This window comes from Mya arenaria, chromosome 6 (genome assembly GCF_026914265.1).
Source record: "Mya arenaria isolate MELC-2E11 chromosome 6, ASM2691426v1".
Classification (NCBI taxonomy): Eukaryota; Metazoa; Mollusca; class Bivalvia; order Myida; family Myidae; genus Mya; species Mya arenaria.
Window position 1 is genome coordinate 47,308,973 of NC_069127.1, and position 23,263 is coordinate 47,332,235.

At 33.7% G+C, this 23,263-nt stretch overlaps 1 long non-coding RNA gene across 7 annotated transcripts; it reads right to left on the minus strand.

The window, feature by feature from the left end:
- Positions 1–10,085: 10,085 nt before the first annotated feature.
- On the minus strand, positions 10,086–18,054 carry LOC128238603 (uncharacterized). Of its 7 annotated transcripts, XR_008261740.1 has the most exons (8): positions 17,975–17,989; positions 16,901–16,967; positions 16,202–16,240; positions 15,750–15,837; positions 13,876–13,958; positions 13,364–13,485; positions 12,864–12,976; positions 10,086–10,253 (listed from the first exon to the last, which is right to left on the minus strand). It is a non-coding gene; the product is annotated as an uncharacterized LOC128238603 (long non-coding RNA). The 7 variants fall into 7 exon arrangements; XR_008261734.1 differs by lacking the exon at positions 16,202–16,240 and having other exon boundaries at positions 17,975–18,054; XR_008261737.1 differs by having other exon boundaries at positions 15,750–16,240.
- Between the last annotated feature and the right edge of the window lie 5,209 nt (positions 18,055–23,263).

Sequence of the window (23,263 nt, forward strand, 5' to 3'; positions counted from 1 at the left end):
ACTTAGTATAATTTTTACAAATAACATTCACCCTGCAAAGTACTCATAATTGGAAAATACATAAAGATTTGCACAGTCATTTATGTATACTTGCATTTATTGATAAAGGATACCTTTTTTAAATCTTTGATTTAGATTGCAAAGTATAACTTATATAAATAAATATATATTCTTAACTTTAACTGAATACACAAGCTAATGCATCAGTCAATTGTAGCCATGCCCCCCCCCCCCCCCCCCGTCCCGGAATAGCGGGGACTTTTACTTTCGGTCTAGCCAACCCCAGCTAAAATCCCCGCCCTGCAGGGGTAATCTGATGGTAAAGTCCCCACCAAATGCCCCGCACCCAAGGGACATTATGTTAAGCCCCATCCATACTGCAGACAATGCACTGCGGGGCCACCAGAAAGGTAAAAACATGGCCCATTTCGCCGGCTATCCCCGGTATACCCCGGATGTGGGAGCCGTGGTTACAATTGACTGGTGCATAATGATCCATAGTGATCCAATCTCATGCCAAGATGATTTCTGGTCTGATATCGCGAGGTTAGTTATTCTTAAGCATAAAAAAGCCTGGACAGCATTTGAGAAAGACTGTTGTGAGGTTAAATATTCATTACTTCACTATTCCACAACATTGGGTGATAAGGGAACTTTATTGAATATTTTGATTTTAATTTTCTTCCCTAAACGCAACAAGTCAACTGATTAATTAATACAAATTCAATTCTATCTCCACAATATTCGGCACTGCATTGTTAAATAAAACTCAAATGTTACACTTGTAAATTATTTAACCAAGTACCTTTCCCTCAAATATTTCACAAATATATATTGATCTTTCAACAACAATACATCACCATACTGTATCTTTGACTAATTTTTGATATTCATTCTTGGCTAGAAAACAAAAAGTGAGCACAATGCGTCTTCAGAAAAAGAACTTGTAAAGTATGCACCAGTCAATTGTAACCACGAACCACGCCCCCCCCCCCCAGGGAATAGCAGACACTTTGACTTTCGGTCCAGCCAATCCCCGGTAAAATCCCTGCCCTGCGAAAACGAACTAATGGTAAAATCCCGTGAATACCCCACCCCCCGCACCCAAGGCATCTAAGGTAAGAGCAATTCCCCGATATATTTCGAGGGAAGACAAAACCACCGCAATCACCCGGCATTGCGAGGACACTAGTTCTGGCTTCCATAACTTTAATGTTGATATTTATTTTTGGTGCATTTCACAGGGACAGGTTGTGTTGTTTTGACACACCTCGCCCCTGTCTGTTTTGTTGTTTTTTACCCTGAATTTCCATATATTTGCTGACATGACCTTGTTTAAGAAGCCATAACTTTATCAAAACTTTTATGTCAAAACAACGCAACCTGCCCCTGGGGTAAGAGAGGAAATCAAAATTGAGCATGCAAAATTGTTTTATCAATGGCGATGGTTTATCACAATGTCATGTACTTACACTGAGAGTGGCCCCAAGACATTCTATGCACATAGGTAAACAATCATCTTATTCACAGATGCTGTGCACATATTCATAATTTGGCTTCATTTAGAATGAAACTTCATAAATAAGTATGCGCATATTTGATATTTTTTATCTCCATTTTGCAAAATTGAAATCACATGATTTCAAACGAACTTGTATTGCTTGAAAATTTACGTGCCAAATTAAAAATGCTACCCACGGTAAGATGAAAATAAATCCGTTTGATGGTGGTAATCATTCAATGGTGGCTTTATTGATAAATTTCCTCAATAAAACACTATGAAAATCACATCATCAGCATCCGAAAGTAGCATAACATACATGTATGTCTGAATCATTCGGCCGCTCTGATCAGAGTAATTTTTGAGGTCAATAAGTAGACTGGTACCCTGATTTACTTTTCCTAAAAAAATATAAAGTTATACAGGTACGGGGCATATGGTTTTTAGTAAACATTAATAGTATTTGAACAATAAATACCAAATATCGTGTTGTATTTAAAAATGTGCTAAGTGCCATGCGATGATTAGTTAAAAAACTTTGTATCGAAAAGAAAATATCACGGAAACATGCAAATTATGTCGAAAAAAACAAAAACAGGGACCGACTTCGGAATACCAACATTGTATGCAAAAGATAACAATACTTTTACCAAATTTCCTGGTTGTTTTCTTCTTAGACCTCACGCTTTATTCGCTTTACTTATCAATTCACAAGACATTTCAAATACGCGACGGGCACCGCGGTTAGCTGATACTGGTTTATTTTCGGATAAAAGAGAAAGAGGGTACCAGTCTATCAATACAAAGCATTGAACGGAAAAATTTCGCTGCGTACTTTTCCAATATGTTCATATTCTTATTGCATATAATCTGACCGTATGCAAGAATATTCATGTAGTTTAACCCGATTAACTCACTCGCTACGTATGAATTTCTTGTGCTTCATTAAAAGAACATACAGTTAGCTTGAATTGTTAGGAGAACTACATTTTATTGGATGTTTTCATTGTAATCAGTTCCGGTACTACTTTGATTATTCAAATTCGCTAACGGCAATCCAATCAAAATACAGCGTATGAATACATTACGTCAGTGAACCCACAGATGCGGCTTGGAAATGCAGATATCGCGGTTATGGCTATGAACTAGGCCACAAGTGCCCTAGTCCAAAAACTGTGATATAAAGTATCACAGCGAGCCCACAAACAGATCTACCATGTAAATATTTTGAGGTTGGTGATGGCTGATGTCGAGTCAAGGCTATGAAGGAATTCAAAGAGACCTATTTTGGATAAACATTAGTCTATACACAACTACAGTTTATATTAAACACTTATTCCAGGTTTCAGTACAACTATAAGTGTTACAGGGGACAAGGTTTTGTGACAGACAGACAGCACTAAATCAATATGTCTTTTGCTTACTCGGGAAAAGACATAAATAAGGCAAACCAAAGTTACAGTTCTTGCACAAGCACAGCTGCCAATGGGTTTTAAGTATAATTCCTTTCCATATATACATGAACTAGTTAATTTGTATAAACCATTGAAAACAAAAGAACAACAACTCAGATATTGATGTCACTGATACACTGATACAACAGATTAAAGAGAAATCATTTCTTATTTAAAATGATCAATAATGGATTGGCAAACAACATTCTTTTGATCGTTCTTTGAATGTAGTGCAGATAGATTTCCACAAGTTGTGAGGCTAACATTTAAAGCTACATTTACAATTAAAATAATTGGTTCAAACAATTGTAAATGAAACACCTAAGAAAGTAATTAAATTTGTGATATCTTCTCATCTTTTCACCAAACCAGAAAAAATATATACTTAATTCATTTCAATGAACTGCCATTTTCAATAAAAATACACAAACATCCGTCTTTACCTACACTTTAAGGAGTATATAAAATAAATTAAACAAAATAAGTCTTAAAAAATCTTTAATTTCAAAACTTATTTTTTCCTTCTTTGTCTAAATGGTCAGCAATTGGTCAGCAACTCTACTCTATTTCTATATCGTCAGCTAACTCGTCAGCACTTTTGTACGTGCCCAGAAACGAGAAACGTTGCGAAAATAAACTTACGAAAGACAACTCTGTAAAAAATAGACTGTTTCTACACTATTATGTCAGAAGTAACACCGTTTATTTAATGACGAGCCTATCGTTATGGTAAGAACGACAACTCATGTATTCAAGAGAAAAAATGACTGTGTCTACATTTTCAGCTCAAAAGTACTTGATTTTTTTCGGAAAAAGAGACGCATATTTTCAACCAAGTTCTAAGTCTCCATAAACCTTTTAGTGGCCAATCAGAGCCCAGTATTGATAAACCCGCCTCTGTGTATGATAAGCACGCCTCTGGCTAACAGTTGCATGTGTGTTGATAGATCGTGTGCGTATGAATGTAATAAAGCTATATAAACCATCCCGTTTTGGGTCTGTTATATACATTACACTGACAACATTACAACCACGTATTAAATATAGCACATATATTGCGATGCTTGGTATACATACTTCGCAAACTTGTTTCGTGTAGATGACCATTGTAATACAGAATATGTAAACGATGAGCGGAATATATATGTGATAATGATTCGCCAGTTGACGAGCAGTTCAGCTCTGTCATTACGGAAGACGAAGTGCTGTTCGCGATAAATAAGTTAAAATCAGGCAAAGCTCCTGAACCAGATATTATCCTTATAGAATTCATAACTTCAACAAAACATGTTACAGTGCCATTTCTTACGCGAATGTTTAATCATATATTTAATACATGTCAGTTTCCGAAAGAGTGGCCCGAAAGCGAAATATGTCCATTACACTAAACTGGTTCTAAGGAGGACCCTGGTAATTATTAAGGGATTTCTTTGATTTATATTTTATGTAAAGTATATTTTATTCAGTTCTAAATCATCGTTTATATAATTGGGCTGAAATGTACAGCAAAATAGACGAAGCACAAACTGGCTTCCGGGTTGGGTACTCGACAATCGATAACGATTTTACCTGAAGCGCTTTAACACAGAAGTATTTAACAAAAAAAGCCGTGGAAGACTGTATGTTTTATATGTTGGTAAAGCATTTGATAATCTTATACACCATAAACTGTTTGCAAGCATGTCGAATAATGTCGTTTAAAGATGTATCTATAGAAACAATGATAAATTATAAAACAAAAACAAAACAAAACCTGAACGAATTGATGCAAAAAATGTCAACATTCTCTGTCAAAATCAAGGATGAAGCGCATTAGTTGTTATTATAATGTTATCAAATATCAAGTATATCTAAAATCAATTATTTTATTTTAATCTAATAAGTAAAGTTCAGTTTCCTTTATTTTACTCATTCAAATAATTCAATGGATAAATGAGGTAACATCAAATGGCAAATACCACATAGAGGCGAACGAGTGAAATGCATAGTTATAGATTTGATTTCTTTAATACATTACATTTTTCATAATATACTTTATAAATAACAAATTGTAGTAGGGAAATAAATTTCGTTTATTTCTTGTCACAGAAATATAAATACAAATGTAAATAAATGGAGAGTCAATAAAATATCATTAAAGTAAGAAACAAAAATGGCCCCTGTTCTGCATATGTCAACAGGCATGTCATATATCTTTATTGTGTTTGAATAATTGTTTTAACAAGCAAGATAAGGTCAAACATCGGACCATTATTCTGGGTTTTCATTAATATCTCTAGTTTAAATACATTACAGAATCTGCATAATTATGGTTTCAAATATTACTTCCCTTCTTCGTAAAATGTATTTCAGTCGATAAGATTATGGAATTCATCGCCTAATTTTTAACTACAAAAGTTGTCGTATGTTGATTTATGATATATGTCACAGCAGTGCCGAATTTTGTTTTAAATAATCTTTAAAATGTTGCATTATTAGAAGTTTTCAGTTAGACTAGACCTTTAAAAAAAGAAAGAAAAAAGATCGTTCAACTTGTGCTTAGCTGTTGCCTTCTTTTGCTTTAAAAATGGTGTTGACTTCCCAATATATTCTTTTACCCACATTTACTTAGAATACATTAACCTTGCTCTTTAACGTGCCACAGTGTATCACACTGACACACAGCACCCGCATTTAACGTCCTTCCGGGAAGATTATTTTACTGGTGCAGCGGGGAATCGAACGTGCGACCGCTGGATTGACAGCCAAGTTTGTTACCACGGATCAACACATTACTGGGCCTTTAAAGTAACTCGTTCAGTCATGATTCGTAAAAGCAAAAAGAAATGACGATTTTTAACGATTGACATTATCACGTGATCAATGTATTGTAAAAAGGTCAAAATATAGTTTTTCTTATTTTCCTTGTGGTTTATTGGTTAATGCGTCGACTTTCTATTTGTCCTTAGCTACACTCATGATACTGGCGTGGGTTCACATTGTAATTAAACGAATATTTTTTTATATATACTAAAATGTGTTTATTGTTTTTTTTTCAGCAATTACGATACCATAGAACGATATCAACAATTTCTAATACAGTCAGACTTTTCCAGTAATCTAAACTTCTTTTTTAATATAGTCGCAAGCGCCACAATGCTGGCTCCTGTATCATGGGCATTTAATATATTGCTAAAAGATGTTTAAAAACTGCTGGGATGCACAACAGGGATCAGAAAAAACAACAGCATAAAACAATGCAAGCGTACAGCAAACAATGCGTTGATTAACAAAATCAAACAGCATTTAACTGCAGTCATTACATAGTCTATATACTATATACTATATTTCATTGAATCCTATTTTATTGTAATTAAAATGTGTATGTTGAATTATAATATACACTACTCAAACGCTTCAATAGACAATGAGTTTAATTGCATGTCTCTAATCATAAACTCTATTGCATGTATTGTTTATTATATACTAATGTCAAACACTTTAATAACACTTATTAATCGGTCTTCATTCAGTAAACATGTAACCAAAACTATGTACATCTCACACCCATTCCAAGGAATACAACATGGTGTCAGAAGCAGTTGAAATCTAGAAGTTACACATGGATATTATAAGTATTAGTATTCAATAGTGACAATTAATTATATTTAGTACCGGATTTATTTGACATGAAAATATGCAAATCCAAGGACCACACCCGCGCATGAACTTGGATGATAGAGATCTAGTACTTGATTTCAAAACCTTCAAGGCACACTGTGACTTTATGTTCAAAGAACCACTCCATGATCTGGAGGAGCAGATGAAGTGTAACTATCTAATGCTTTGGACTGGGGACAAAGGTCGTCAAATATACTCAACTTGTACATTAACAGACGATGAGCGAAAGCTAATCTAGACATACTACCAAAACTTTGAAGCATTTTGCAAACCAATGACAAACACAACATACAACCGATTCCTGTTCAATTCACACATTCAAAGCCCAGATGAGAGTTTTGAACACTTTGTTACTGATCTCAAACTTTTGATCAAGGATTGTGCATACAGTGAAGCAGTCGTCGACGAAATGGTGCTAGACCATATTGTTTTCGGAGTTAAGTCATCAAAGATCCGAGAAAAACTTATTAATGAAAGTACAGGATGTAGTGGTTTCTGACATGCAGGATCTGATAAGCTCCGCCTTCCAACTAGTAGTCAGCGAATAATATTCACTGTATTATATTCATGTATTTCAAGAATCATAGTTAGTTGTTCTTAAACTCTTATACAGAATAAACCTATTATAGAAATCCCGTTTCGGGTCTGACCCCTTTATACACACATGGATATGTTCTTTTATGTTCTTATAATACATAACACAGAACATAACACAGGACTAACCATACTGAAGGCAATATTACCAGATCTTTCAGGAGCGACAGTATTCTCAAAACAAAAACTGGATTATACTTTCTCGCCCAACATAAAAGGTGTTTAAACATAGAAAAATCGGCCGTTTAGTGCCCATGTAAGTGCACTTACCGTCGAAAATAAAAAAAATGCAAATATTCAGCGAAAAATAGCTAAAATAGGTATAAAAAAGTTGCACTTTGAATGAAAAACAAAGTTTCAAGTCATGCATTTTTCTGTTTTCACTTTGTAAGCAACTAATCGCTCAGCTTGTACATTCAATAACTTTTGTAATGCCTCTTAAAAGAAAGATAGGTTTAAAAACTGAGAGAAGCTTACAAGTGTGGCCTCCGGTTAGGCGTATTTATATTGCGAGAAAAGTGATAACACTTACTTACTGGTGAAAATATTCTCTCTAAACACCAAAATATCTTCGAACACCGCCATTTTATTCCGCTTCACACAATTCTCTCACTTAAAATTCGGCAAACACAAAACACGTTGGGCCCCCCTGTTCTTGTGACCTAACATTATAAGAAATTATATCATTTATCTAAATATCAAACATTTGTGATTCAATTAAATGTTAACTGATTTTTCTTTCCCCTTAAAGTATGTGAACAAGTATATGTGCTTGGGAGTTAACACTTTACGCATAAAAGGGATACAAATCGAAATATAAGTGAATCTCAAAATGTCATCAAAGTTATACACTCAATTGTTCTTTGATGTACAAATAATGATTTATCCTAATTTATGTCTATTAAACATTATTCTTATACTATAGACGGTTATATACAATGATGTTTACGGTTAAGACAGTCTACTAAAGGTAACTTTTGTATAAAAATATACTAAAAATGCATAAACAAAGCAACATTAAGGGAAAATGTCACTCACTCTGTATTTCGGCTTTTCTTATTTGTCTAAACTTTCTCACATGAGGAATATATTTTATTTTTATGCCATTGCCTTTCTAAGGTTAAGAAGATAAGTTCATAGAAAACAAGGTATTGCACTGCAGTTGATAAATGTAGATTAGGCCGATAATGGTTTATTGCAACGGACACCTGATAAGCCACGCCGAATTTGGTCAATGATTGGTTAGCCGGTAATGGATCCGCTGGCTTGACTGGCAGGGAAGGCTTGTCATGTCAATAAACACTCTAGTTATGCTTATGGTAGGCATGATGAACATTTTTATTTCTACATTTCAACTATCATTTTGTGAATGTTCACGGCATTATTGTATAATGAAATAAAACAACGCGAGAAATGTAAGTTTGAACATGAAAGCTACCTTTACATGAAATACATACAGTGTTACCACTAAAGACCACTTTCCAGTTTGTGGAACAATCAATACATTAGAAATTTGATTAAATTGCTCGTTTAAATAATATAATTTGTTATTGTACGTCAGGAAAATGTTATAATAGTAGTATAAAAATTGGAGTTTCGCGGCCATTTTGTTTGGTGGTTTTGTCGGTGGTTTCATTGTTTGCGCATGCGCAAGTTTGAAATTGACTTTCGCGGCCATTTTGTTTGGTGGTGCGGTGGTTCTGTCGGTGGTTCCATTGTTTACGCATGCGCAATTTTCAAAGTTTAACTCAACCTACATTGAGCGGGAAGACAATGGTATCGATTTCGCGCGTTAGCGGTCATATTTGGCGATTTCCCGCTTTTAGTGGTTATGTTTAACCATTGTTTAAAATCCAAGACAAAGAGTCATTGTTTAACTGGGTCTCCATTGATTATCAGTATTAATCTTTTTGCGATTGAAGTTGGCAGCCATTGTTTTACCGGCTAATATGAGTTATAATTTGACACCATATGACTCAAACAGGAGAATGTTTGATTCCTTTTGGGATGAGAATGGTAATATGTTACCCTGGAACGATAGTGAAGCTCGTTGTATATATTTGTGGGTTAAGGAGAGTCATCAGAAAATGTAAACTCTTTTAAGACAAACTAACAATTTTCAAACCATAGTTGATCAGTACAATAGCCATCAAGAGATTGAAGAATATCCGGATAGATGTAAATTCATTCCCTTTTTAACCGCATATACAGGACTTAAAGACGAGCTCATAGTACGAGAATAATCAACGTCCAAGACATTTTTTTTTTTTTTTTTGGATTGTCAATAGTGGTATATAACAAACCGAACAAATTGGATATTGTAAGTCTGTGCTTTAACAGTTGTCTAAAGTGTTTAAAAAATACAAAAAATGGCTCAAGCTCAGATACGTTTTTCTAACGAGTTGCAGACACATTTGAGATGTTTTGGTTTTGAAAATGTCTCTTGGTCACCAATAAGAAGGGAAATTACATGCACACTTGGTGACAAATTTGTCATAGTTGTGAAAGAGAGACAGCGACGCATTAAAATAATATTTAAAAAAGGTCACCAAAGTTTTCAATTACCATTTGATATTTTTGAAACTCTCTGTGATATGAAGGAAAGTGTTCAGTTATTGGCTTCATTCTTACACGGACAGTCGAAATGACAACTTCAAAACTATTAGAGTTTGAATATAGTTCTCCAAGCATGCTATTCTTTCAAGACAGACTTAAAACGTTCGACATGTGGCCACCTCAAATAGAACCAAACAAGTTCCAATTATCTTCAGCAGGATTTTATTATACTGGCAGAAATGACACAGTAGAGTGTTTTTCTTGCGGTTTGCGATTACATCAGTGGCAGAAAGGAGACGAGTCGTTGTTAGAACATAAAACACATTCTCCAAGTTGTTTATTTTTGAACATAATTGGACATCATGAAAACGACATTTCATGGCAGCATAAGGACACCCGATCTTCGTCCTCCAATGACTCATCCCGAGCACCATGGACGTGGACCGAACCTCTGGCGGGTTTTCAATATGGCGATATCCCCGGATGATCTGAAAATTCAAATTTGAATTTTTCCGTTACCATATGTAACTATAAAAGACATACAACACAGCACAAACATTCAGTGTTTCATGACATTTGGTGTGATCATATCGCAGCAGAAAAACTTAACATGGATTGCAGTGAACTATCTCAAGATATTTATGAAAATGAACATTGTGACTCCAAAACGAATGTTATGAACACTACAGAGATTTATACTCCAGTTTCTACAAGTGTCGCGCTAATGAATTCATACTTTGACTTTGTATATGCGAAGGCACTGTGTGAGGTTATGGGTATGGTGACTAGACAACTTTGCTATGGTTGCCAGATGGATCTCCCATCTCAAAAAGATCACGATTGTATCATGGATACAGACCCTGGTGATGATGAGTATAAAATAGAACGTTACTTTAGTGACATGCTAAACGCAGTTAATGAAAAAAATATACTACAAAGTTGGGAAGAAATTGTGCGCATTTCAAACATTTCCTCTGAAATGATTTATTTACACAAACATTTGCTAGAGAGCAATGACTATCTGCAGATAATGAAGACCGAGCGGTGGTGTGAAAAAATGAAAAGAATGGTGTTGACAATCAATCGCATTGAAGATCGACTGTTTCGTCCATCACGTTGAGCAAAAGAATATTTACAACACAACAAAATGGACATATTATGCAATGTTGTATGTGTTTTACTGCATTTTTCTTCAAAAAAAAGAATTCATGAGAAATTAAGAACTCTGGCATTGTGTGGCGTAAAATGATTTGTTATATTTATTACTTCACGAATTTCCTTTTTGCATGTTTCAAATAAATATTTAATTCACTTTATGTACATGTATGTCATTGTATGTACATGCTTGTATGATCATATGCTGACTTATTTTATACATGTTTAGTTTCAAATAAATGTATTTATATCTATACATGTTTTCATTTCCTTGCTTTAGTTTAATTAACAACCCATGTGTCCCTACTACTAACAACGATGATCATGTTTAATCATGGAAAAAACGCAAAAAGAACATATCCTATCACAATATTATTTCGATTCTAAAAACGCAGGCAGCTTTTTGGGTGCAAAAAAGTTACACAGGATATTAAACAAAAACTATCCAAGAGTATTTACTACTTATTTCATACAGAAATGGCTCAACAATCAAGATTCGTATGCCATTCAACGTCAGGCGAGACATACATATAAAAGACCACGTGTTGAAGTGGCGGGTATGAACGATCAGGGTGATATGGATTCAATGGCAGTTGATAACATTGCTAAATACAATGATGGAGTTAAATACCTACTCATTGTTATAGATATATTTTCACGTTTTCTATCCGTTCGACCCTTAGTTAATAAAAAATCTAACACGGTATTGTTAGCAATAAAGGATATTCTTAGTGTTCATAAGTTTAAAAAGTTAAGAACGGACCGAGGTTCTGAATTTATCAATCGTGAATTAAAAGCGTTTATGCAAAAGAAGAGAGTTTACTTGTTTAATACACAAAGCACCGCTAAAGCAAACTATGCAGAGCGAGTCATTCGTACCCTTCGTGGTATGATATTTAGAATGTTAAGATATCAGCGAAATTATAGATATATAGATCACCTTCAAGATATTGTAAATAGTTACAATAATTCCCCTCATCGGAGTTTGGATGGATTAGCACCAAGTGATGTTACAAAGAAAAACGAGACACAACTTTGGAGTAAAATGTATCTAAAACCTAAAAAATTCCCCAAAACGCCTCCTCGCTTTAAATATAAAATTGGTGATTTGGTTAGATTAAGTTACACGAAACATCCCTTTAGAAGAGCTTATCAACAACAATATACTACAGAAGTTTTTAAAATAAAGAGCAAGATTTTCAAACAAGGTTTTCCATTGTATAAGATCATAGACTTGAATAAAGAACCAATATCAGGTTATGTGAATCAAAATGAAATAATTCCTGTTGATAAAGATGCAGACAGTCTTTGGTATGTTGATAAAGTTTTAAAAAAGAGAAAAGTCAAAGGGAAATTAGAGTATTTTGTTCGATGGGAAGGATTTCCAAAATCATTTGATAGCTGGATTGATGCAGATCAAGTTCAAGAACAATAATAATGGAACGATATGTGTTTGTGAGAGACAGTGAAAGTAATCACATCTTCACCGAGAACAAACCCTATAACTTCAAAGTGCAGTTAAAATTACCTCTATCTTTTAATGGTTACTGGAAGGTTGCTTTGTGTGAAATAAGTATAAAAACTGATCCTAAAGCAAGAAGAAAAACTGTAGATAATACCTTATTTATTTACTCAAACGTTTGCAAAGAAAGCGTTGTTGACGGAGGTGAACGTCCCTTATTGAGAAGAATAGAGAAAAACGAAGAAAATGGTTGGAATTATGTGTTAGAATCTCCTTTTTATTTACCCTTAAACCGATCAGAATTCCAAGAGATTGATTTCAGTATAAAAACTGTGGAAAACGAGTATGCTTCATTCGTAAGTTCACCAGTGCATCTCACACTTCATTTTAAGCGATATCCATTTTACCCCAAATATGAATCAATCTAAGTTGTATGTACCGAACCCACAAATGTGGATAGACTATTTCAAAAATAACAAACCTCAAGTTGGGAGGGGATTTGCCATTCCACACAAGTCGAAGATGGGAAGTAATGGTATGACAATCAGCACAGTTTCCCCATCGGAACAGACAGTAAACCAGGCGAAAAGTGAGCTGAAACGAGATGGTTTAAATACTTCAGAAATGTCAACCCTTGTTCATAAATTATCCAAACCTTCAGAAGTAACACATCGTGTAAACAGCGCGAGAAAAAAAACAGTTCAGAAACAGGAGTAAACAAACTAAACCGAAAAAAGGACAGAAGTCTTCAAGAAAAAATAAACAAACTGAAAATAAACCTGTAAAAAACAATCAAAAATCAAGAAAAGGTGTAAAAGCAAGCAAAAAAGTGGACAATAAATGGAAAATTGATAAGAAAGCGAGAAATAATTCGAAGAAATCTATAACAACGTGGGATATATTTGGTTCATAAAATGTCTTATTTCACAAAAGACGGATTTTCTGAAGGTGTTCCGAATGAATTACTACTATTTGACTTACCTCCTACACAAGTTGCGGTGAATGATGTCCATTATCAAGAGATTCGTCCAATATCCCAAGTGTCGGATGATACTCCCATTGAGTTTCAAATCAGTGGTCAGAATTCGATGGACTATCTCGATCTGAAAGATACACAGTTATGTGTGAAACTAAAAGTAACTAATCCAGATGGATCTAACTTAAAATTGGGTGAGAAGGTGGGACCTGTGAATTTGTTCTTGCAGGCATTATTTTCAATTATAGAAGTGACTCTACAAAACAAGGCGGTTATATCATCTAATTACAATCCATATATAGCCATGTTTAATACTTTACTATGTAATGGAAAAGATGCTTCATTTTCTCAATTGTCTTCTCAACTATTCATAAAAGATGACAATGATCACCCAGAAGACTGTGATCCTAGTGGAGCAAACAATGGATTGTTTTTACGGGCAAAATATATAACAAAATCAAAAACTTTAGAGTTGCAAGGGCCTATATATCACAGTTTATTTACTATTAAACGGTACCTGTTAAACCAAGTGGATGTTAATGTGAAGTTGTATCGTAGTTCTCCAGCATTCTGTCTAAGTTCTGGCGAGACATCCCCAAGCTATAAAGTAAACATTACAGATAGTTATCTTTTAGTAAAAAAAGTTAGAGTCAATCCAGCTCTCATTGTTGCTCACTCTGAGATGTTAAAGATCAACACAGCGAAGTATCCATTTGATAGACTTGAATGTCGGTTACAAACCATTGCTGCAGGAAGTACGGTGTTTACGTGGGATAACTTATTTCAAGGACAAAAACCAAATACAATTGTCGTAGCCTTTGTTAGATCAGCAGCAATTTCGGGAGATTATAAATCAAATCCATTTCATTTCCTAAACTGTGACATTAGGAGTATTTGCCTTTATGCTGATGGGGTTCCAGTGTGGGGTAATCCACTAAAAACAAATTTTAATAATTTAAATGGAGAAAGTTTTATGAGAGTATACGCAAATATGTTTCTAACAAATGGAATGTGGAATAAAGATGCTGGACTTGATATAAACAGAGAAGACTTTGCACGCACATCCTGTATTTTTACATTTCAATTAGAGCCAAAGTTTTCTGATGAAGCATTTCTATCTCTAATAAAAACAGGAAATGTGCGATTAGAGGTTCAATTTGGAACGGCTTTATCTACCGCAACAAGCTGTATTGTGTATAATAGTTCTCCTGGATTTTTTCAAATTAACGCTCAGAGAGACATAATAACAGAATGAATACATCACAGCTTCAGTGTTGTATAGACTGTGATCCAATGTTGCAAAAAACAATTTTGGGGGTGTTTGCGGCTGATCAACTACCAAACGACTTGGTATTTCCATGTGGTTTTATTGCCAATACAGAAAATCATTTCATGGAAGGAAGACATTGGTGTACATTTTACTTCCCAAATTCAACCACTATCGAATATTTTGACAGTTATGGGAAACCAATTGACTATTTTAACACTTATTTTCTGAAATATGCTTCTTATTTTTCAACTGTTATCACAAATTCGAGACAGCTACAAAGTAATTACAGTGATGTTTGTGGGATGTATTGTTTGTTTTTCTTACTACAACGAACAAATGGTGTATCTTTTTATGACATTGTACATAGTTTTTTCAATGATTATAACTGTAATGATTTACTTGTATATAACTTCGTTAGAAATATGTTTCCATATTGTTCGCAAAATGGTTGTTTCAAAAACCAAACATGTAGATCACTAATAAAGTAGTGTATTTAAATGGTTTTTGTTTGTATTCTATTTATTGTGTTCTCTGTTATCAACAAGTGTAGATCATGTTGGATGCATTAATTAAATTTGAATGCCCTGCCACTTGTATTGTGGCAGGAACAAGTGGAAGTGGAAAGTCAACCTTTCTATTTGAGTTGTTTAAAAATGCAAACTCTATGTTTACCATGATTCCGAAAAAGATTATATATTGTTATTCTACCTATCAATCCTTATTTGATGATATGAAAGAACATGTGGAAAATAGTGAATTTTTTGAAGGTTTACCAACTAAAGACGATATGGACATGTGGACTATGGAAACTGACTTCAAAATATTAGTGATTGATGATTTAGCACAAAAAGCTTCACAAAGTGTAGATATTGTCAACTTATTCACCATTTATAGTCATCACCATAATTTTTCAGTCTTTTTCGTAGTGCAAAATTTATTTACAGGAGGAAAATATTTTCGAACTATTAGTCTAAACACTAGTAAACAGTCATTATTTTGTGTTGTTTAACAATCAGAGAGATAAATTACAAATTCAAGCATTAGCCAAACAAATGTTTCCCGGTGAAACGCATTATTTTATGGATGCCTATAGAAAAGCCACAAACAAGAAATATAGTTACCTTCTGGTGGATGTAAGTCCACATTCTAACCCGTTATATAAACTTCGTACAGACATCTTTCCACATCAAACCCCCATTGTATTTCTACCTGAAAAGGAGAAAAATGGAAGATAAACTACAGAAGGAGAGACATTTTTTAAAATTTATGATCAACACCAATGAAAAACAACAAAAAATGTTGATAAAAAAACTTAACAAAATCTCAATTGGCTGCACTTATAGAGGTGATTTACAATGCTATCAGGGGAAATCTTGTCATTCCAGAAAAGGATAAAAAGAACTTGAAACGATATAGACATGTCATACGTAAAGTAATATCCAAAAGACTCTCTCAAAAAAGGAGGAAAGCCATTCTGTTAAAATATTTCAAACAGTTTTTAGCGTTAATTAAACCCAGTGAATCATGGCTCAAGAATTAGTGTTAATTCCTAAATCAAAGTATGAATACTTACTCTCTAAATGTGATGGAAGTTTACAAAACAGTCAACCTTCTAAAAACAATAACATGGTATTACAACAAAATGGTAAGAATTCACAGAAAAGGTTGACTCAAAATGGCGGGAAGTTACAGAAAAAATCAATTCAAAATGACGGAAATTTACAGAAAAGACTAGTCGTGAAACGTTTAAACAAGTTTTTTGAAAAACCTAAAAAAAATAAGAAAAAAAATGAGAATCTCAAAGAAATAAAGTCAAAACAAAACAAAAGGGGAAAAACAAAGATAATTAACAAATTGAAATGGATTCCCTATAGTATTTGAAATTCAAATGTTTAAAATTCAAATGTTTGGCGAACTTTTTCCCCGCCAAATTCACATTTTGGTGGAATATTTTCCCACCAAAACATTTGACAAACTAGTTCATTTACTATTGAGTTTCCGAGTTAGTAACATTCTTTAAGTTTTTACAGAAGGAAGAAATTGATACTTTTGAACCTGAAAAAATACCAGAGGATGGATCTAAGGGGTATATTCTAGAAGTAGATCTAGAATATCCAAAACATTTACATGACAGTCATAACGACTACCCATTAGCTCCGGAACGTAAATTCACACCCAATGAAAAATTATCTCCTTATGCTCAACATGTGTTGAAACATTTACACAACAGTGAGGAACTTCCACCCAGAGCAAAGGTGGAAAAATTACTCACCACTTTAGAAAACAAACAGAATTATGTACTTCACTATCGCAACCTGCAACTGTATCTCCAACTCGGTCTAAAATTGAAAAAAATACATAAAGTATTAGAGTTCCAACAAGAGGCTTTCATGAAACCCTACGTTAAGTTCAACACCAAAATGCGACAACATGCCAAGACTGCTTTCGAGAAGAACTTCTTCAAACTCATGAACAACTCGGTCTTCGGTAAGGTTGTTACTTACTTGGTCTTACTTGGTCTGTAAGGGCAATTTTATAGCCCCGAAGGCTAAATAGATACCCTTGCATCTTCTTCAGTAAACTGTCTCCACTTCCGGGTTTGTATCTCAGTAACTTTGTCTTAGTATATTGATGATATGTCAAAGCGGTTGGGTCGCCAAAGCTTATCGAGATTTGTTTTAAATGTAAGCAATGTTGTGCTGTTAACCAGTTCTCCTGGTAAATTATTCCAAGTAGAAACTGTTCTTATTCCAAATGCATTCATTCTTCTTCCTTTCTTGGCTTGTCTCTGATTCAGTTTTAGATTATGTCCTCTGGTACCAACATTTTCAGCAAATGTGAAGAAATTATTTATATCAATGTTGTCAATATTTTGTAAACCTGGATTATATCATATCTTTTACGTCGGTATTCGAGAGTTGTAAGATTTAATTCACACAAACGTTCCTCATACGTCAACCCTTTTAGCTCAGGAACAAGTCTTGTAGCTCTGCGTTGGACATTCTCTATGATCTGCTTACACTTCTTTGTTGTAGGGTAATAAATTAAATTTCCATAATCCAAATGTGATCTTATCAGTGCCTTGTACAGAGTTAAGAATAGGTCCTTGTTCATGTACGTAAACTTTCTTCTAACTAGACCAATTATACTATTTGCTTTGTTAGCTATATTGTTTATGTGTTGATCAAAGTTCAAATTTGATGTGAATAATATTCCCAAGTCGTTGTTTTTTGTTGGTTTTTTTGTTGGTTTTTTGGGGGGTTCGTGTTAATTATTACATTGTTATCATTTTTGTATGATCTGCCCGTATGTAATTTATACAATTTATTTATTGTCACTTCCATACCACTAATACTTATCTACAAAAACAACTGTTCAATAATTGTCAGGCGTAGTTTCACTTTTTGGTATTTCATTCATCTTCAATCAGACGCTTACAAGTGCTCATGTACAATTAGGAACCTAAAGTAAAACTGACCAAAACTAACTACCGGCAAGTAAAAAGTGTATTTTTCGGTCCCATTTTCATATCCCTCATCCAAAACACAGGTATCTAAGATAACGACGGATACCATCATAAAAACATATATTGAGCAGTTCAGAGTAAAGATTAACATGATGAAAAGTTACTTACCAAAAATTTTGTTTACTTTCAGGAAAAACCATGGAAAATCTTCGGAAGCATCGGTCCGTAGAACTTGTTCATACAGAAAAACGACTACAGAAGGTGTCATCCAAACCCACTTATAAGATGCACCGGATTTTTTCTGAAGACCTTGTTGGTGTTGAATTAAGTCGCAAAAAAAATAAATTAAATAAACCAATTTTTGTTGGAATGAGTATCCTTGATTTGTCAAAATATACCATGTACGATTTTTATTATAATCATTTGAAAAATGTGTATGGTAGCAACGTTGAGCTAGAATTAACGGACACAGATTCATTTTTAGTATCATGTACAACACCGGACATTTTCCAAGATATGTTGGCCTATTCACATTTGTTTGACACTTCAGATTTCCCTAAAGATCATTTTTTTATATAGTGACTTCAACAAAAAAGTAATGGGAAAAATGAAAAGTGAAACAAATGAGAAATGTATTAGTGAATATTGCGGTTTGCGATCGAAAATGTATGCATTTAAGTGTGATGATATAGACGAGAAAAGAGCAAAAGGGATATCAAAAGCGGTTGTTAAAAAATCATTGACTCTTAATGATTATAAACATGTATTATTTAATAATTCTCAAATGCACTCAACAATGCATTCATTAAGAAGTCATAACCATAAAATTTATCTGGAAACAATCAGCAAAGTAGGATTATCTAGTTTTGATGACAAAAGATTTTTATTAGAAGATGGAATTAAATCATATGCTTATGGACATTATAAGATACAAGAGATATAATTTCTATGTTTTATACCAAATTACATCTAATTTCATGTAATTTCATGTGATGTTATCTACTGCTCTACTGTTGAAATGTAACCTAAAATAAATAAAATAAATAAATAAAAATGTATGATCTTTGTTAAACAAATTGTTTGAATTCAATTATAATCAACTTTATTTGTATTGCATTGTATTGTATTTATAAGGAAATAAATATTAAAATCTTGTCTGATATTTTATTTATTGATACAACATACCGGAATGGTATAAAATAGCTCGTCAGACATGTCCTCAACTTATAAATCTCAATTTGGTCTTGTTAAATTTTAAAATATTGTATTAATGGAATGAAATAGTTATACACAAAAATAAATAATAAAAAACATTCACGTTTTCATTACAATAAGATCGAACACATCTTAACATTTCTGTAGGGTTGATTTAATGAAATGTAAACGATACATCATACCTTTAAGGCATGAGGTTATTTGATAAAGAAATTGTGTGAATCCTTTACCGATTTAATAAAAATAGTGAAACTCAAAAGAAGCTAAGAGAGGACAAAACTGTTATATCTTCAAAACCTACTTTTGGTGGTCAAAATAAAAGATTATTTAGTAAGTTGTTTGAAAAACTTTCATGTCATTGTAAGGTTCAACGGAGGTGTTCATAATGATAAACAGAGTCCAGTGAATCGAGCGCTGGCATTTGACAATGGTTTAATAAGTGATTTATTGTGATAGCTCACCACAGTGGAAGAGCTTTAGTCACCCTGAATGATAAACTAGATATATTATAACGACAATCTCGTCTTTTGAGCCATCAGCAGCTCATTTAACTGTCTTCACTTTTAAGTTATTACAATGGGTACGTCGGAGAGTAATTGAGTGGCTATTAGATATGGTGTTGTTGTACGAATTGACACTAAACGGTCAGGTTTTAGTCATTCAATTTCTTGAAATCACTTTCGATCACGCGATGGCTGGGTTCTGATGAACTTTTGTTTGTCAATGACCTGTGATCTTACATATAAAAGAATCCGTTTGATCACATATAAAGATGGTGGAGGTTATGATAAGTCCATCGTCTGATGAGGGAAAACAATACCATTAAATAGATCCTAGGTCGATGACCCTATGTTAGAAACGTTGGATGAGTTGTCCTTTGACATACAATACACTGATGTGGTTAGTGTGACAATGCTATTGTTTATATCCCTTCTATTGAAATGAATACTGTTAATCAATGGAGACCCAGTTAAACAATGACCCTTTGTCTTGGATTTCAAACAATGGTTAAATATGGCCGCTAACGCGGGAAACCGCCAAAGATGGCCGCGAGAGTCAATTTCAAACGCACATCCAATTAAAAGACACATGCTAAATTTATAAGTTTAACGATGTATATTAATGTGTGATCAGTTCGTCCTCCACCTTCTTATCTGTCTGGAGCGTACATCTGACAGGATCCAATTGTCCTATCCACCTAATGTACAGTAGCAATACTGAATTTTATCACCACACTTGCTAAAATGTATAACAATGTTGTTAAATTAGATGAGTTTGACTTGTAATTGCTGAAAGTATAGCTTTCATATCAAATATCTGCTGTATGTTTTAAATTAGAGTATGTCTTGCTATACCTATTTCAGGGACTAGAAGTTGTCATTAATGCCATCGCGGATAAAATCATTTGCAAGTGAATAATTGCTTTTTTTTCTAGAACGGGCATCAGTACAATTTTCAATGTTCGTTGAATGCACAAGACTATAGGTACTCACATTACAATAACATAGTTGTTAAATGTTTTTCTCAAGAAGCAAATATTACCTGGAACAATTTGAACACCTGCTGAAGGAAAGTCATTTCCCCCTTTCTCCTCTTTAGCCAATATATCATTCGTCATAAATCTGTCAAAACCAGGGTACAAAATCAAGTACTAGTAATACGAAGGTTATTAAGGTACCTCTTTGTAAATTATTGGATCAACCAATCATGATTACAAGTAAACATTTAATATAAAGTATATAATACTGCAAAAGTTTCATGAAATCAAACCTGTGAAAAAGATGATGTTATAAATCTGTTTAATATCAATATGTACAGGATTGCTTGGTGACAGTTAATTAAACTATGTACAATAACAATGATTAATTACAAACTAGTTTAATAACATACAAAACAAAATATCGCATGGGGCTTTCTGATTCTAACCAAAGATTAAAACAACACAGTAATGACTAATATTGATCTCAAAAAGAGATTTTTAAAGAGGAAAATTATCATTATCTTCTCACACAAAGGAGTGTGTAATAAATCGAGCGTTGGACAACGGTTTAATTAGTGACCTACTGTGATAGATCACCTCATTGTACTAGATTTAGTTAGCCTGGATGATAAACTAAATGTATGATAACGATAATAGTGACAGTCCCGTCTTTTGGACTTTCAACACATCATTTAACCGACTTTTCACTTTAATGGTATTACAATGCGTCAATGACATGTGCTTTTTCACCTTAAATAATCAGAAGTTTGATCACTTAAAAAGATAGAGGGGGTTATAATTAGTACATCGTGTGATAAGGGGACAACAATTAAAGGCAATACTATTAAACAAATGATGCGTTAATCATTGTTAGAAACTTTGGAGCGTTGTCCTTTGGCATACATAACCCTGATCTGATAAAGACGATAGTGCTATCTTCGTGTCGTACCATAAACTACATTGAAATGAATACTCTCAATCAAACAATGCACCCGTCAACATTCCGCGGACCTGCCTGTGATGGGACCCGCCAGATTCGTCAAAGATGACCGCGAGTATCCTTCTTTTACCCTATAACCTAGTGATAACTATGTTTTTTTTTCCTTTGTAAAAATGGAAAACATTATTATTTTTTTGAACAGAGACATTATAAATCTTTGTGGTAATGAAAAAACTGTATCTGCTGATGAACAAGGACAACAAACGTCTTTTCAAAGTTTTAAAATGAACATTTTGAAACCTTTGTCTTAAACTTTCTTCCAAAACATTCGTGTATGAATCGTTATTCTTTGAAACAAAGAAATCATATAAAATCATTAAAGGGAAAAAAAACGTTGTAATTTTCCTAACTAGTGAGATCAAATTTTGTTTATTACTTGTAAAAGGGATTGAAAAAAAACTTTTGAAAAATTTGATGATTGTAGAAAACAATAGTTGTTATCATAACCTCTCAACTGTTAGGTCAGCTCAATATAACCTTTATCAATATTTTATGTAAAATGATCATGAGCCCCTTTTAAAAGGTATCAAGTACAATCATTATAACAATCGTGACCATTTCTATGATAAATGTTATTGTTAACATGTTAAGATTGTTCTCCCTATCGCTCCTTTTGGGAGTTGAATTGATATATAAAAATATTGTATTGATGGTGATAACGGAACTCATCTTGGCTAATGTTATGTTAACGGAAAAATGAGTATGGTTTTGCAAGGTGAAAAGTTCATATCACCGTTTATTAAATTTGAATGTCTTTCACTGTTAACAATGACCCTTTGTCTTGGATTTTAAACAATGGTTAAACATAACCGCTAAAAGCGGGAAATCGCCAAATATGACCGCTAACGCGCGAAATCGCTAAATATGGCCGCGAAAGTCAATTTCAAACTTGCGCATGCGTAAACAATGGAACCACCGACAGAACCTCCGCACCACCAAACAAAATGGCCGCGAAAGTCAATTTCAAACTTGCGCATGCGCAAACAATGAAACCACCGACAAAACCACCAAACCACCAAACAAAATGGCCGCGAAACTCCAATTTTTATACTACTTATAATCGCATTTCTAGGCCTATAGTAATCATGGTTTATTGCTATGTTTTTGTTAAAATAATGTTTAACATATGTTGACTAAAATTTGGTAAAGTTTATGTGAGAATGACTTTGTATAGATTTTAACCTTTTTTGTATGATATTATGTGTTTTACACTTTGGTCTTGTTTAGTTTCGGTCAGATAATGCATGTTTTCAAAGTAAATAGACGACTTGTCCAGCTCTCTAGAAGGTCAACGTCGAATCACTATGCAATCAATGATTTCTTTAGAGATTAACGACTTCCTTCGCAACCATGTTCTCCCATAGCAACCAATGACCTCCTTACCAACAAATGACTTCCTTAGAAACCACTTACCTCCAAGTAACTAATGACTTCCTAGTGACTTACAAACTATTACTTCTTTAGCAACCAATGA